Source organism: Macrobrachium nipponense, chromosome 31 (genome assembly GCF_015104395.2).
Source record: "Macrobrachium nipponense isolate FS-2020 chromosome 31, ASM1510439v2, whole genome shotgun sequence".
Taxonomy (NCBI): domain Eukaryota; kingdom Metazoa; phylum Arthropoda; class Malacostraca; order Decapoda; family Palaemonidae; genus Macrobrachium; species Macrobrachium nipponense.
The window spans coordinates 43,088,923-43,103,490 of record NC_061093.1 but is presented as its reverse complement, the minus strand read 5'-3'; the positions used below and the strand labels follow the sequence as shown (position 1 = coordinate 43,103,490).

The window sequence follows — 14,568 nt, the reverse complement described above, 5'->3', positions numbered from 1 at the left end:
AGAGTAGTGGCAAGATGTTCGAAAATAAGGAAAGTGGTGGTTCAGTGAAGAAGTAAAGGATGTAACAAAGCAAAAGAGAGAAACAAAGAAAAGGTGGGAGGGGACCCAAATGGAAGAGGACTGGATGGCCTATAAAGAAGCAAATAAATTAGCAAAGAAAACTGTAGCAATTGCTAAGGATAGAGCATATGATCAGCTTTACAAAGAGCTAGATACCAAGGAAGGGCAAGGAAAGATCTTTAAACTAGCACACATGAGAAATAAGAATACCAAGGCTATAACACACATAAGACAGATTAAGGATAAGGATGGAAATATACTGAGAAATGAGAGAGACATAATAAGGAGATGGGAAGAATATTTTGAGGCCTTATTGAATGAAGAAAATGAAAGGTTTCTAAGAGGAGACGGACACACAAATTGTGGAACAGTCACAGAAATAACAAAAGCTGAGGTTAGAATGGCACTGGGAAAGATGAAAAATAGTAAACAGTGGGACCAGATGGCATACCTGCAGACGCCTGGAAGGCTCTTGATGAGGAAGGAATTGACATATTGTGGCAGTTAATGAAAAAGATTATGGAAAGTGAGACGATACCCGAAAAATGGAGAGAAAGTATATTAATCCCAATATTCAAAGAGAAAGGGGACATACAGTGTTGTGAAAATTACCGAGGAATAAAGCTCATGTCACATACACTGAAGGTATTTGAAAGAATTATGGATGAAAGATTACGGCAGCAAGTTTTCATCGGTAGACAGCAACTAGGATTCATGAAGGTGCTTAGTACTGTGGATGGTATTTTCGCTCTGAGACAAATTATGGAAAAGTACAGAGAGAAGTAAAAGGCCTTGCATATGGCCTTTATAGACCTTGAGAAGGCATATGACAGAGTACCACGACAGGGAATATGGAGATGTCTCAGGGAGAGAGGAGTGATGGAGAAGTATGTCAGCATGATCAGGGAGATGTATAGAAATGTAAAGACCAGTGTCAGATCTACAGTTGGAAGAACAGAAAATTTCCAAGTTGGAGTCGGGTTACATCAGGAATCTGCTCTAAGCCCACTTCTGTTTAACATCGTCTTGGATGTGTTAACAGAGGATGTCAGGGAGGAGCCACCATGGTGTCTGCTCTATGCAGATGACATAGTTTTGGTAGCCGAGAACAGGGAAGAACTGGAGAGGAAACTTGAAAGATGGAGATATGCCTTGGAGAGTAGAGGTTTAATAAGCAGGAAAAAGACAGAATATATGACAACTGAATTGGATGACGACCAGCAAACAACAATCAAATTAGGCGGAGGAAACATCAAAAGGGTTCATAAATTCAAGTACCTTGGCTCAGTGATTGACAATGAGGGGAACATGGAAGAGGAAATTAACATCCGGATTCAGTGTTGTTGGAACAACTGGAGGAAGGTGTCTGGTGTCATATGTGATAGGAAAGTCCCTATAAGATTAAAGGGCAGAGTGCACAAGGCAGTGGTCAGACCAGCAATGACATATGGATTGGAAGCAGCCCCTCTAAAGAAAACAGAGGGCAGAAAGTTGAACGTAACCGAGATGAGGATGCTTAGGTGGATGAGTGGAGTAACCAAAAAGGACAGGGTTAGAAATGAACATATTAGGGGTGCAGTAAAAGTCACTGATGCATCAAAGAAAGTGCAAGAGGCAAGGTTAAGATGGTATGGCCACCTGACGAGAAGAGAAGATCAACACATGGCAAGAGAAGTGATGGACGTGGAGGTGGATGGAACACGAAGGAGAGGAAGACCTAAGACCAGGTGGAAAGATTGCATTAGAGATGATATGAGGGAGAGGGAGATGGGATGGAAATGACACGGGACAGAGGTAGATGGAAGAGACTCATTAGAAACGGCGACCCCGAATAGGGATAAAGCTGGGAAAGAAGAAGATTATATATATATATATATATATATATATATATATATATATAATATATATATATATGTGTGTGTGTGTTGTGTGTGTCTGTGTGTGTGTGTGTGTGTGTAAAATAAGCAATATCCTCTTGGACCTGCTTTTGTCAGTACAACATTCGAACCAGGTCACCCGCAAATTACACTCCCGTCACTAAGTGTGGCAGTAAGGATGCCTATGAAAGACTGGTATAATTCGGTGACTTTTCAAACCTCAACGGCAAAGCTTTGGAATTCTCTTCCGTTCTTCAGTTTTTCCTCCTGATTCGTATCATTTTGTATCCTTTAAGAGGCAAGTCTCATCGCTGCAATGAAAAAAGCTATTAATCATTCACGTGATAAAAACTGTGACAAGTATCAGATTGGAAAAACCGTAGCTTCATACATACTTCCCCTATCTCTTCAGAACAGGGCTGGTAAAAGGCATTTGGTCATCCATTCCCTAGACGCAAGCAATAAAAAAATGCTATTAATCATCCACACGATAAAGATTGCCAAGTATGAGATTGAACAACCGTAGCTTTATAATTATTTTTCCTAACCGTGAAATTGTAATGGTTCCAAGTTTAAAGTAGGGTATCTTCGCCTCTTACCAGGTACACGTCTCAGGAGGCTTACGGAGTTCAAACACTGACGGCAGCTAGCGTCGATCAGCTGACCCTCAATATGGCCGCTGATAAGGACCTGTTTGCGCAGTATGTGAGGTACGTATAGAACCACATTTCCAAGATAAAAACAAAACAATGGCTGATACAGTGTGTGATTTAAACGCAGTGTAAGACTACCAAACTGCAAGATAAATTCATTTAGGCAACATTACAAAGGTAAAATGTGTCTTGCCTAAGTTATGTGATTCTACCCAATCCCACTCGAATGTGCTCTCGTGCTCAGAGCAAGAAGATAAATTAGGAGCAATTCAGAATGATGTAGGAAAAAAGAAAAAAACTGAGATTACAGCGTTACCAAATTACGAGTTAGAAAACGATCTTTATTTTTACGTAATCTGGGGATATAACCATTATGCAAACAAAACATCGACTGTTAAAAGAAAAAAAAATCTTAATATACATAAATGGCTATATCACTATACAATGTTGACTTAGACCCGTTTTCATTTTGGACTTTCTTTTAACGTATATTCATTACCAGTATGAAGAATATAAGAAAAGACAACTCACCTTATCACCTTTGTACACTCGCTTCAAGCGTCACTGTTTATCGTTCGTCTGCTCTTGTCATTCAACAGAAACAAACACAATCATTACCTGGAGCCACCTGAGATGTTTACCTGCCCAGAGGATTCCAACTTGCCATAAGAACGAGCTCTGCGGAATCGTCAATAACTGACCATAATCTCCGTGCCGCCTGCCACCGAATTGAGGAAAATCATAGATGGAGGATAATACTTCTAGGTTTCTTGTCGCCATTTAAGTGCTCCTCAGCAATTGATTCCGGCTAGGATAATAAATCAGTTTATAAAACCTTTTATGGACAATCATCAATCTTTATTAAATGAATCTATCCATAGCATATTTTGATCAATCCTGTTTTATAATTTCTTCCAGAAAAACATTAATGGTGAATTGCTTACGATTTTGTATATTTCTTACAAAAAATAGTAGTTTGGAAACAATAAGTTGAATGTAATATGAATAAGGTTTGGATGGACATTACGAATTATGAACCTTTTTCTAGAATTCTCAATAATTGGTATTAAGGAAATGTCAGTGCTATCACCAGAAACAGTTTTCGCAGCGATAGAGTTTAAAAAACAAACGTATACTTACATACGTACATGTACACAACACACACACATACACATACACATATATTGATATCACAAGATATTCACTGTCCTTTCTTATATTCAAGTGTTTTATTTATCTAAAGTAATTCAAAAGCATGAATATTGGTAACTATATCAGTTCACTTCTTATTACTTGAGATGAACAGCTCCCGCCTTTTGAGTTAACACTTCTTATTCTAATACTTCCCGTGAGTCGAGAAAAACATAATTAAGTCTCTGAAATCTCTTATTACTTCTGTCGAATCGCAGCTTTCGTATCAAATACCATCAATTCAACCGTGGCTGCCACAGCCAAGGAGCTTAACGGATGATGTATTGCGCAGACCTCGTGATCATCCATTCTGGCAGTGCTCGTGCCATCATCAGCTGGAAAAGGGTACGTTATATTGAGCAATACATTCATAATTTGACAGATATTTGCTATTTGATCAGTTACCCGTGTGTATCACTACTCGTCATTAGTGCTATTGTGAATACTGCTTTATACATTACAACTAGATAATCACCTCCGATGTGAAATAAACCAGTGAAGGTTTAAGTTTAGTTAAACCCTAGGCTAACCCTGAACAAAGAGAGCGTCCCAAGCAGTGTTGCATTCTGTAACTTCATTGTTTCTTCGTTGACGCAATTCTTTTATACATTACAACTAAGTAATCACCTCCGATGTGATATAAACTAGTGAAGGTTCCAAGTTTAGTTTGATGCCAATAGGAACTGTAATGTTTTGGCAAATGTTTGGGCAACTGGGCAACTTTTCCCATAAGATCAGACGCTAGGCTAACCCAGGCCAAAGAGAGCTTCCAACAAGCAGTGCTGCATGAAGTACCTTCTTAGTTTCTTCATGATGGTCTCATGACGCAAATTGTTGTTAAATTAAAGACTAAAAATCATTACGAGTTCAAATAATTGATGACCATTTTTTTTGTTTCCATCAAAAAACTAGTTTTTTTTTTTAATTTATGGCCGTGTTGAGTTTATGGTCTATCGGTTCTTCAGTCAGGTTAATTTGATTTAAAATTATGAGGTTGGTCAACTCAGCTTATAATTCAAGCCTTCTAAAGAAGGCATATCGCACGTGTCGTATATATATATATATATATATATATATATATATATATATATATATATATATATATATATATATATATATGTGTGTGTGTGTGTGTGTGTGTGTGTGTGTGTGTGTGTGTGTGTGATTTCGTTCTCGTCCATTGGACAGTGGTTCGATCCCATGAGGGGACGAAATTATTATCAACTAAAAATTCTCCTTCTGTACATAATAAGTATTTGAAAATATATCAATTCGAGGTAGAGCGAATTAGATATGAAAGGACATTGTAGCTCGAATGATTTATATGAATCACGGTGTGTGATAATTATTCATATATATATATATATTTATATATATATACTATATATATATATATATATATATATGTCTATCACATTACCGTGATTCTATACATATATCGAACTACAAATGTCCTTTAATATCTAATTCGCTCTACCTCGGAATTAATATATTTTTCATATATGTTTAACCGAGGGGGAATTTATTAAGCGATAATAGAATTGGCGATCGACAGACGCGAACCATCGACCTCTCAATCCCAGGACTGGCTCGGTGGCGGGGTTGTTTGCGGCTTCACTGCCAGTCCTGGGATTGAGAGGTCGATGGTTCGCGTCTGTCGATCGCCAATTCTATTATCGCTTAATAAATTTCCCCTCGGTTAAACATATATGAAAAATATATTAATTCCGAGGTAGAGCGAATTAGATAATAAAGGACATTTGTAGTTCGATATATATATATATATATATATATATATATATATATATATATATATATATAGATATATATATAATAATATATATATATACATTTATATATACATATATATAATATTATATATATATATACATTTATATATATATATATATATATATATATATATATATATATACAGCATATTAGTGGAGAGAAAGTCAGTGTTACCACTATCCTGTAATCATGGTTCCAATACCCAGAGCAGTTTCACTAGCGTAACCTATTGTGGCGACAGCGTGTCTGGCAAACTTGGCGCAGTTGGAACGCCTAGACCTAAAAGAAAGTGATGCTCAGTCATTTCTCGATCCGCCAAGTGAATCTTTTGTGAAAAACGCATTTTGATCATAATCAACAACTTCTAGCAAAAAACCTTAGATAAGTTAATCAACATCATAAGAAATTATTGTTGAGAGTTACCTATTGTCTTTTTTTGTAGATTTAAGCCAAAATATAAAATCTGAATTGTTTTAGTCTCACATTTACACTGTTTAAAGAAAGACTTAAAGGGCTCTTCCCAGATAAATTCAGCGTTTATGCAATAATGAGAAAATCTCTCTCTCTCTCTCTCTCTCTCTCTCTCTCTCTCGCTCTCTCTCTCTCTCTCTCTCTCTCTCTCTCTCTCTCTCTCTCTCTCTCTCTCCAGTTTATATTTTTTCCTTAATTTAATTTTTACAGTAATATGATCTGCTATATTTAAAAGGCCAATATAGAATTAATCATACAGTCACCTGATTTGCTTTTATGTAAAAAAGGTAAAATTTAAATCAATTTATACAGTAATATGTTTTTCAAATATAATAAACCATATCTCTATGTAATTAATATTAATTTGACCTTCATTATAATAAAAGGTCAAATATATTATTACATAGTGATTTGATTTCCCCTATATAAAGGTATTTTCAATTTAAATTAACTATACAGTAATATGATGTGTTGCGTATAAAAGGCACAACTTAAAATTACTCAATATTCAACTGTACCGATCTCACTTACTTGGTTTGCTTATGGTCTTGCTCCAAGCGGTCATATTCGTGGCAACTGCCGCCGGGCAGCACCGTTTGAACGTCGACTCCTGTCCGTCTGATATTACAAAACTCCAGACTTTTGCTGAAGCTCCTTACGAATACCTGCAAAGAAGCAAAGGATTAAAGGAATATAAGCTACGCGCGCACTTATTTGTGTATATTTGTATGCATTATTATTGCCCCTTGTTATTAATATTCTCTGGTATTCATAATTAAAGCAGCTTCCTATATTCACCTTTGAAATCACTCGTAATTCTTTGAAACATTCGTGATGTATCCCAGTTGTGTGTTTGTGTGTAGGCCTATGTACCGCGACGGTCTCACCTTCGTGGCAGCATAAACCTGGAATAATGGAAAGGGAGCCAACGGCAGCTGAAGAGGCGACATTTACGATGAGCCCGCGTTTCCTGACCAGCATTCCAGGGAGGACTATCTTGGACATTGCTGGCACGGAAGCCACGTTCACGATCACTTGGTTCCAAACCACCTCGTCTTCGGTGATGTTCTCGAACTTGGTGGGACGGCGAGGACGCCGACGTTGTTCACTGTTGGAAATGAGCAGCCCTAGAGAAATCGATCACACGAGGTCTGGGAAAATCATGGGTTCACAGAAGGGCATTGCTATCTGGAATGAATTGGCTGTTGTTTTTGACGACCTCTGCCTTCTGTATAGTAATTATTATCGCTGATCTTAATATAAATAAGAACAATGAACACCCTTATGGATTAGGCCTAAGCTTCACAGCATAGAATCATGCCATGATAGAATGCCCTCATGACTTATGTAAATAAAACACAAGAAAGAGAGAATTCATCCAAGGTCTCCTAACAAGCTAGGTCAAAGTTGGCATATAGGAAATAGCATCATCTGTAATTTCAGTTTTTTTTTTTTTTTTTTTTTTTTTTTTTTGGTTTTTTTTTTTTTTTTTTTTTTTTAAACCTGCTTCGGCCGACAGGAGTAGCACTTTCGGCGCCTAAAACTTGAATAATTTAAAATAGTCATATTACAACCATAAGAAACAAGTAACCCCAAATAAATTTGAAATGTCCTTATGGAATATGAAACGTACAAGACAATTTCAAATGACCCTGAAAATCTGAAATACCGTTAAGAATATGAAACATTTCGCAAAACCTGCCTTACCAAGAATCCCAATATCTTTGTTAGACAAACTGTCCGCAATGTGATCGTAGATCATTCTCCCTTCTGAGAAGTCGGCCTGAATCACCTCAACCTCCACGTTGTGCTTGACTCCTGAGGAGAGGGAAGTGAAGGGTTAACATCTACGAGAAAGCTTTTGCTAGGCCTAGTTAGGCGGAAAAGTTTGCTCAGTCAGACGCCAAAGTTAAACGCTATTAAATTTCTCAATGCAGCACGAAAGGTTTGCTCCTACGAAGTAGAAAATGTACCCAAACAAGTGTAGCAGATAAGAAATAACAAGCTATCCGTTTTCATGAACTCCATTGAACTTTAAAACATCCTAATCATCACATGAAAGATAAATTGATATTGAACAAGTTTATCGGCAAATGAAATCGGTGTGGAATTCAAAAAATGTGTCAGAATCAGTCACATGGAATGAAACAATGGAAAGTAATCGGGAAAAGGAAGAGAAGGGTGTTCCCCCATCACCTCGCAAAGACTTACTTATTTCTTCAGCCACTTTGTCGAGCTTCACGAGAGTTCTTGAAATGAGCACGATGTTGAAACCACGTTCAGCCAACTCGTGCGCATAGGCTTTGCCGATGCCGTCCGTGGACCCAGTCACCACTGCCAAAGCATATTACTCTGTTTTTTTTTTCATCTGTCCATCCGGCTGTGGGTTTTGTATGGTAACACTGCGTCCCCGGGCTTTAAATAGTTACGCTACGTGTAAGTTTTAGGTAAATAAAAAGGATATTTGGGTGTACATTTGCAACGGAAAAGTGTTTTAATAATTTACTGCATGCGAATTACACCATTAATATTCGAAATAGGTTATTGTTATTATTGTTGAATGTAAGCTCCCTTTTCGGGGTGGCGAATGGAACAGCCAGACGCAGTGGCGGGAAAATTGCTTCTTTCGCTGTTCACTACGGCAAGATGTCAACGTATTACTTCATTATACGTAAGTATATCAGATGTACTGTTAATTTTTATAGAAAGTGCGTTTCAGCCAGATACGATATGACGTAACTTGGTTTAGCATCTGTTTGATGGAATTTGCGTCTGGCTGTTCCATTCGCCACCCCGAAAAGGCAGCTTACATTCGACAATAATAACAATATTCTATTTCGAATATTAACGGTGTAATTTCGCATACAGTAAAATTAATTAAACACTTTTCAGTTGCAAAAATGTACAACAGATTTTCCTTTATTTACCTAAAAACTTACACAGCGTAACTATTTCAAGCCCGGACGCAGTGTTACCATACAAAAACACCACTGGCGGATGGACAGATGAAAAAAAACAGAGTATTTTTTTTTATAGTCCCATGCAAGGAAGGAGAAAGTGAATTAGAAAAATCATGGTAACGGTAAAACCATGAAAAACGACAATATAGTAGATTCACAATCAACTGTGCATCGATATCTAGGCCAGTCCCTTACGAATCTCCTGATTGGCTGTTGATAAGCCATCACAGCCTCACAGGGCGGGAAACTCTCAGTCTCTCTCGAGAGTTCACATAGGCAGGATGTATGTTCCACCGCTCCTGAGGGATACCTTTGAAAGACTTATCCTTTTCCCTAGAGAGGTGGAACATACATACTGCCTGTGTGAACCTCTCTCGAGAGACTGAGAGTTTCCAGCCCTGTGATTAGCTTATCAGCAGCCAATCAGGAGAGTCGTAAGGGACTGGCTTAGACATCAGATGTACGGTGTGTAAATCTACTATAGAAACATTTAAGAATCTCTGGAGTAATGACATCATATTTCACGGCCCTTTAGAAGGTTTGGGGGACAGAATAAGTTTTTGTTATCTTAAGTATTCATTTAATCAAATCATTAGCAAAACAGACTTCTACCTCAGATGCAACACATTTTGCTCGAAGCGTAATGAAAATTCGTAAATAGATATATTTTTTTTGCAGAAATGGAGTCTATAATTATTTATATTTTTTTTCTAAATGCCGCATTGACATCAGTATCATCAAAATCTCTCTCTCTCTCTCTCTCTCTCTCTCTCTCTCTCTCACTCAAGGCAAGTAATATATATATATATATATATATATATATATATATATATATACTATATATATATATATATATATATATATATATATATTCTATATATATATATATATATATATATATATATATCTATATATATATATATATTATACGAGATTAGTACCAATTAAACACTGGATGATAAAAAAGAGAGCGGATACAATCAAACGCATGAAACACTCCAATACTCATATGAACAATGATACAGTTGATACTAAAATATGATGAAACATGTTATACAATTCTTTGGTTGAAATACGGACGAAATCGAGGGTAGCGTCTGTAATATTGCCAGAAGCCTAGTTTATCCTGAGTCAGCATAAGACTTGTTAATGATTTCCTGAAGATGAAGCGTGCTCATAAGCCTATATATAGACTCACCTGCCCAGCCTCCGTACTTTTCCTTCAGGTTTGTCTTGAAACATTTGGATATGTCGTGGTAGAAGATGGATCTTACAAATCGTCCCACGAGCAACTTCAGAACGATAATCGTCACAGTTATCATGCCGATGAACAGAAACACGTCAAGGGTTATCCTCTCTGCGTCTGACCACATCATTATCACCACTGTTACCGCTGAGGGACATGATCACTAGATAAATGTTCGGAGGGAACTGACTTCAACTGAGAGCGCTGGGTTGGGTAACGCAAAACAGCGCCTCGGCGGGGACCTATACTAGTACTATGTCGTAACACTTACTTAATCTCCAGTGGAACGTGGATTGCGTGCTATGCCGCCGCTCTAGATCAATACCCCCGCTGGCATTTTGTTCGTCATACTAGTTCATGAAGAATTTCGTTTGTTCGTAAACAGCGTGAAGTGGTTTTAGCCCGCTCGATTGAAAAAAACAGTGATTTCACACGAAAAAATAAAATAGTTATCAACGTCCAGCGATATACGAAGTACAGTATTTATTAATTTCCTTTTCCGGATCATTATTAAGCTTCGAAATGGATTTCAAATTACCGTGAGAAAATTGCAGGCAGACAGAAAGGAGAGACTGAAGAAAACTGATGTGAAAAGAACCCAATGAAATAATGATATTTTCTTATCTGCCCTTATGTCTCTCACGTCATCTTTATTTCAAAATATGGCCAAGGTTCTCTCTAGAAACCCTTGTTGTTATGCTGTACTTTGTAAATTTTTTACAAAGCCTCCTAAAAAAAAAAAAAGGTTTAGCATATCTTAGTTTAACCAGACCACTGAGCCTGTTTACAGCTCTCTTAAGACTGGACCGAAGGATTAGTTATCTTTAAGTGGCTAGGAACCAATTGGTTAACCTGCAACGGGACCTACAGTCATTGTGGGATCCGAAGCACATTTTATCAATAAATGAATTTCTTGTCAACAGAAATGAATTCCACTCATTCCACGTTGGCAGAGCGGAGAATCGAACTCGCAACTACCGAATCGGTAGCGAGCACGCAACCCACTCGTCAACGGGGAACTTCTTTAGCCTCCTGTTTCGTGTATGTATGCGTAGGTATACGTATATTTGTTTGCTGAGCATAGCTTGAGAAGTTACTACCTATGAAGAAGCAGAGGTATTCTTGAACAAATTACTTTGGCTATATTAAGTATTAACGTCTTTTCATATTTGCCCATAATCGAACTCGCGACTACCGAATCGGTGGGCGAGTACGCAACCACTCGTTCCAACGGGGAACTTCTCCAGCCTACCTGTTTCATGTATGTATGCGTAGGTATACGTATATTTTGTTTGCTGAGCATAGCTTGAGAAGTATACCTATGAAGAAGCAGATGGTATTCTGAACAATTACTTGGCTTGTAAAGTATTTACGTTTTTTCATATTTACCTTAATTAAAGATTAAGGCGTTAATGTTTTTTATCATGATTTACCTGATACTTTGATAAAGAATGTAACATTGATACTTTAAAGCCATGCTAATTGAACTGTATCTTTTTTTGAGCGAAGCTACAAAAATGTCTCGTCGTTACAATTTAGCGTCATTAGAAATGTGAAGAAGGTAAGAGTTGCCAGTTAGTGACTTTCAAAGAAATTCACTGAAATCGGGTCACACGAGTTTTTGCTGCATACTGTACCACACATAAACATTCGCCCCACTAGAGGAAAGCAAATGACAGATAAAAGAGGAGAGCTGATTTCTAAAGTCTCCCCAATTCCTACACGAATAGGGAGACATGGTTCGTGGTAGTCTTGCAATTAACATTAGGAGTCTGGTGTGAGCGACAGCGCTCACGAGAAAGACCAGCTACAGCCAAGGTCTACGGGTACAACCAGGATCCTGGGTACAGCCACCGTAGTGACTGAATTATTTCATAGCACTTGTATTAGGGTGATCTGCCACAGTGACGTTGTCAGTGATAACAGATTCGATTCAGTGATTTGTGAGGCTGACAATGTTTTAATTGCATTTTTATTCATATAAAAGCGAACAGCTATTGTTTCTTTAGGTTTTGAAAACCCGTTTTTATTTTTTATTGTTAAATTTTGAATGTTGATACATCTACCTCTCTGATGCTTGCGCATGAATAGCAATATAATGATAATAATCTGCCTTATCTTACAAGTTTTGTTATCTTGTTAGATAAATTTTTGTACCAGGATGAGAGAACGTACTAATAATGCTCTAATTACCCAGTCATGATTAGCAGGCAGTAAATTCTGTGTTTCACATAGCAAACAGATTTTGATATAGAACCAGTTTCAATATTTACGATATTCAGTACGGCCTTTGCTAAACATTTTCCGCAGTTCGCTTTTTTCTCTTCATACCTAAACGGTTTCATTTGTAAGAACTTCTTTGGCAAGTTCATGGAATATGAGATCCGTCTCATGCGCATCTGGGATAATGTAAATTGATAATGAGAAATTTATAATATATTGTCTATAGTTATCTATAGAGGAACTTACTTGCTAACTCTTTCCGGAGGAATTCTTGGTGAATGGTTGAAATTTCTTTTAAAAATATCTAATGAATTCATAAATAAATGAATATATAAATGAACTGATAGATAAACTGGTTAATCAGTTGATTATATATTGATTAATAAAAGTTACCCGAAAAAAAATACTAAAAGCTGTGTCTAATTCTCATTATGAATAAAAAAAAAATACACTTAAATAATAAATATATGATTCGTCATCTACTTCTATACAGCAATTACACCCAAAAGGTCACAAGTCTTATTTTCTGAAAAATCATAAATGCCCATTGTCACTTTGATTTTTTGCAACTTGAAGAATTTGCAGGTCCCAAATAAACAAACTAATTCGTGAAAACACTTAATGAAAAAAAACTGAGCACAGAATTGATTCGAGAAAAGCAAAAACAAAAATATGCAAAATAGCACATTTTGGTTTAATGGAGGTTAGAAAATCACTGTTGATTAACACCATTATTTCGATCTTCCATCTTCATCTTTAACAACACATTTCTTACGAGATTCAAAGGACGCTGAGACTTCCCAACTTATTGATTCTGCTGATGTGAAGTCACCGATCGACTTCATAAATTTCGGAAAATATTTAGTGGGTTTTGGGGAACAATAATTTGAAGGCGACGTCGATTTTGCTGATGTCGAGGAAGGCAGCTCTTTATTCTGTTCTAGTTTCATTATCTATAATCATACCTCCGTACTTGGTACACAAACCATTACGCAGTAAGTTATTAACAAACTAGTGAATGAACAAGTTTAAAATGCATAGCTCTCTCTCTCTCTCTCTCTCTCTCTCTCTATTTTATAAAATCTAGGCATATTACACGAACACAAACATACATTTTACTATATATATATATATATATATATATATATATATATATATATATATATATATATATATATATCACTATACATATATAATTAAAATAGCAATAAGAATAATAAAAGATTACAATTAAAATAAAAACAAAAATAAAAATGATATATATATATATATATATATATATATATATATATATATATATATATATATATATATATATATAGGTATAGTGTATGGTATTTTCACGTAACAAGTACTTCCATCTTTGTCTTATTTTTTTATAGGTCACGAGGCGCGATCAAGATCACCTGTTGCTCTTCATCATCAGTTATTCACCATCCTTCCACGAAGAGAGCGTCGAGCTCGACACATGCCGGCACCTCGACTTTTCGTTACCGGAGTGTACAAGACAAATATCCCCATAATTGATCAGGTGATCATCTGCTTGATTCGACCTTTAGAAATCTGAGCACACGCGACGATACGAATATCCCATCGGTAGCCTCACCGTGTCACGGCCAGCAGATAACTAGGCCGATATCGATCCTCTAGAGCCGCTATGACATAATGATAATAATTCATCCCTGATGTGTGTATTTCTGGTGATAGAAGTTCATCACTCTCGACGTGGTTCGGAAGTCGCGTCTAAAGCCGTTGGTCCCGTTGTTGAATAACCACTGGTTCAAAGCAACGTAAAAACACCATACAAACAAACAAACATCCCTGAACGCCTGTCGTCCTCGAATTCTTCTCTTTTTCTCTCGCTCTTTCTCTCTCTCTTCGGAAGACCTTTGAAGAAGCTGCTTTAAGAAGAAGGTGGGCGCTTCCGAAGTGACCTGCCGTATCGCAATTTCATGGCACCAGCGTGATCGACATTGTAGTCACCAAAAATTCCGGCAGGGTGCGCAGTGCCATCAGCTGTAACGTGTGAACAAATGACAGTAGTAAATAGACCAACGAATGGGAATTCAAATGAACTCGTTGTATGAAGCTGTTCC

The 14,568-nt window shown here is 37.0% G+C and overlaps 1 protein-coding gene and 1 pseudogene across 1 annotated transcript in view; both read right to left on the bottom strand.

The window, feature by feature from the left end:
* The window catches only part of LOC135206829 (sphingomyelin phosphodiesterase-like), a 126,398-nt gene that overhangs the window by 8,578 nt on the left and 103,252 nt on the right, over positions 1-14,568 (bottom strand). The window lies entirely within an intron of this gene.
* LOC135206521 (hydroxysteroid dehydrogenase-like protein 1) lies at positions 4,051-10,325 on the bottom strand (annotated as a pseudogene).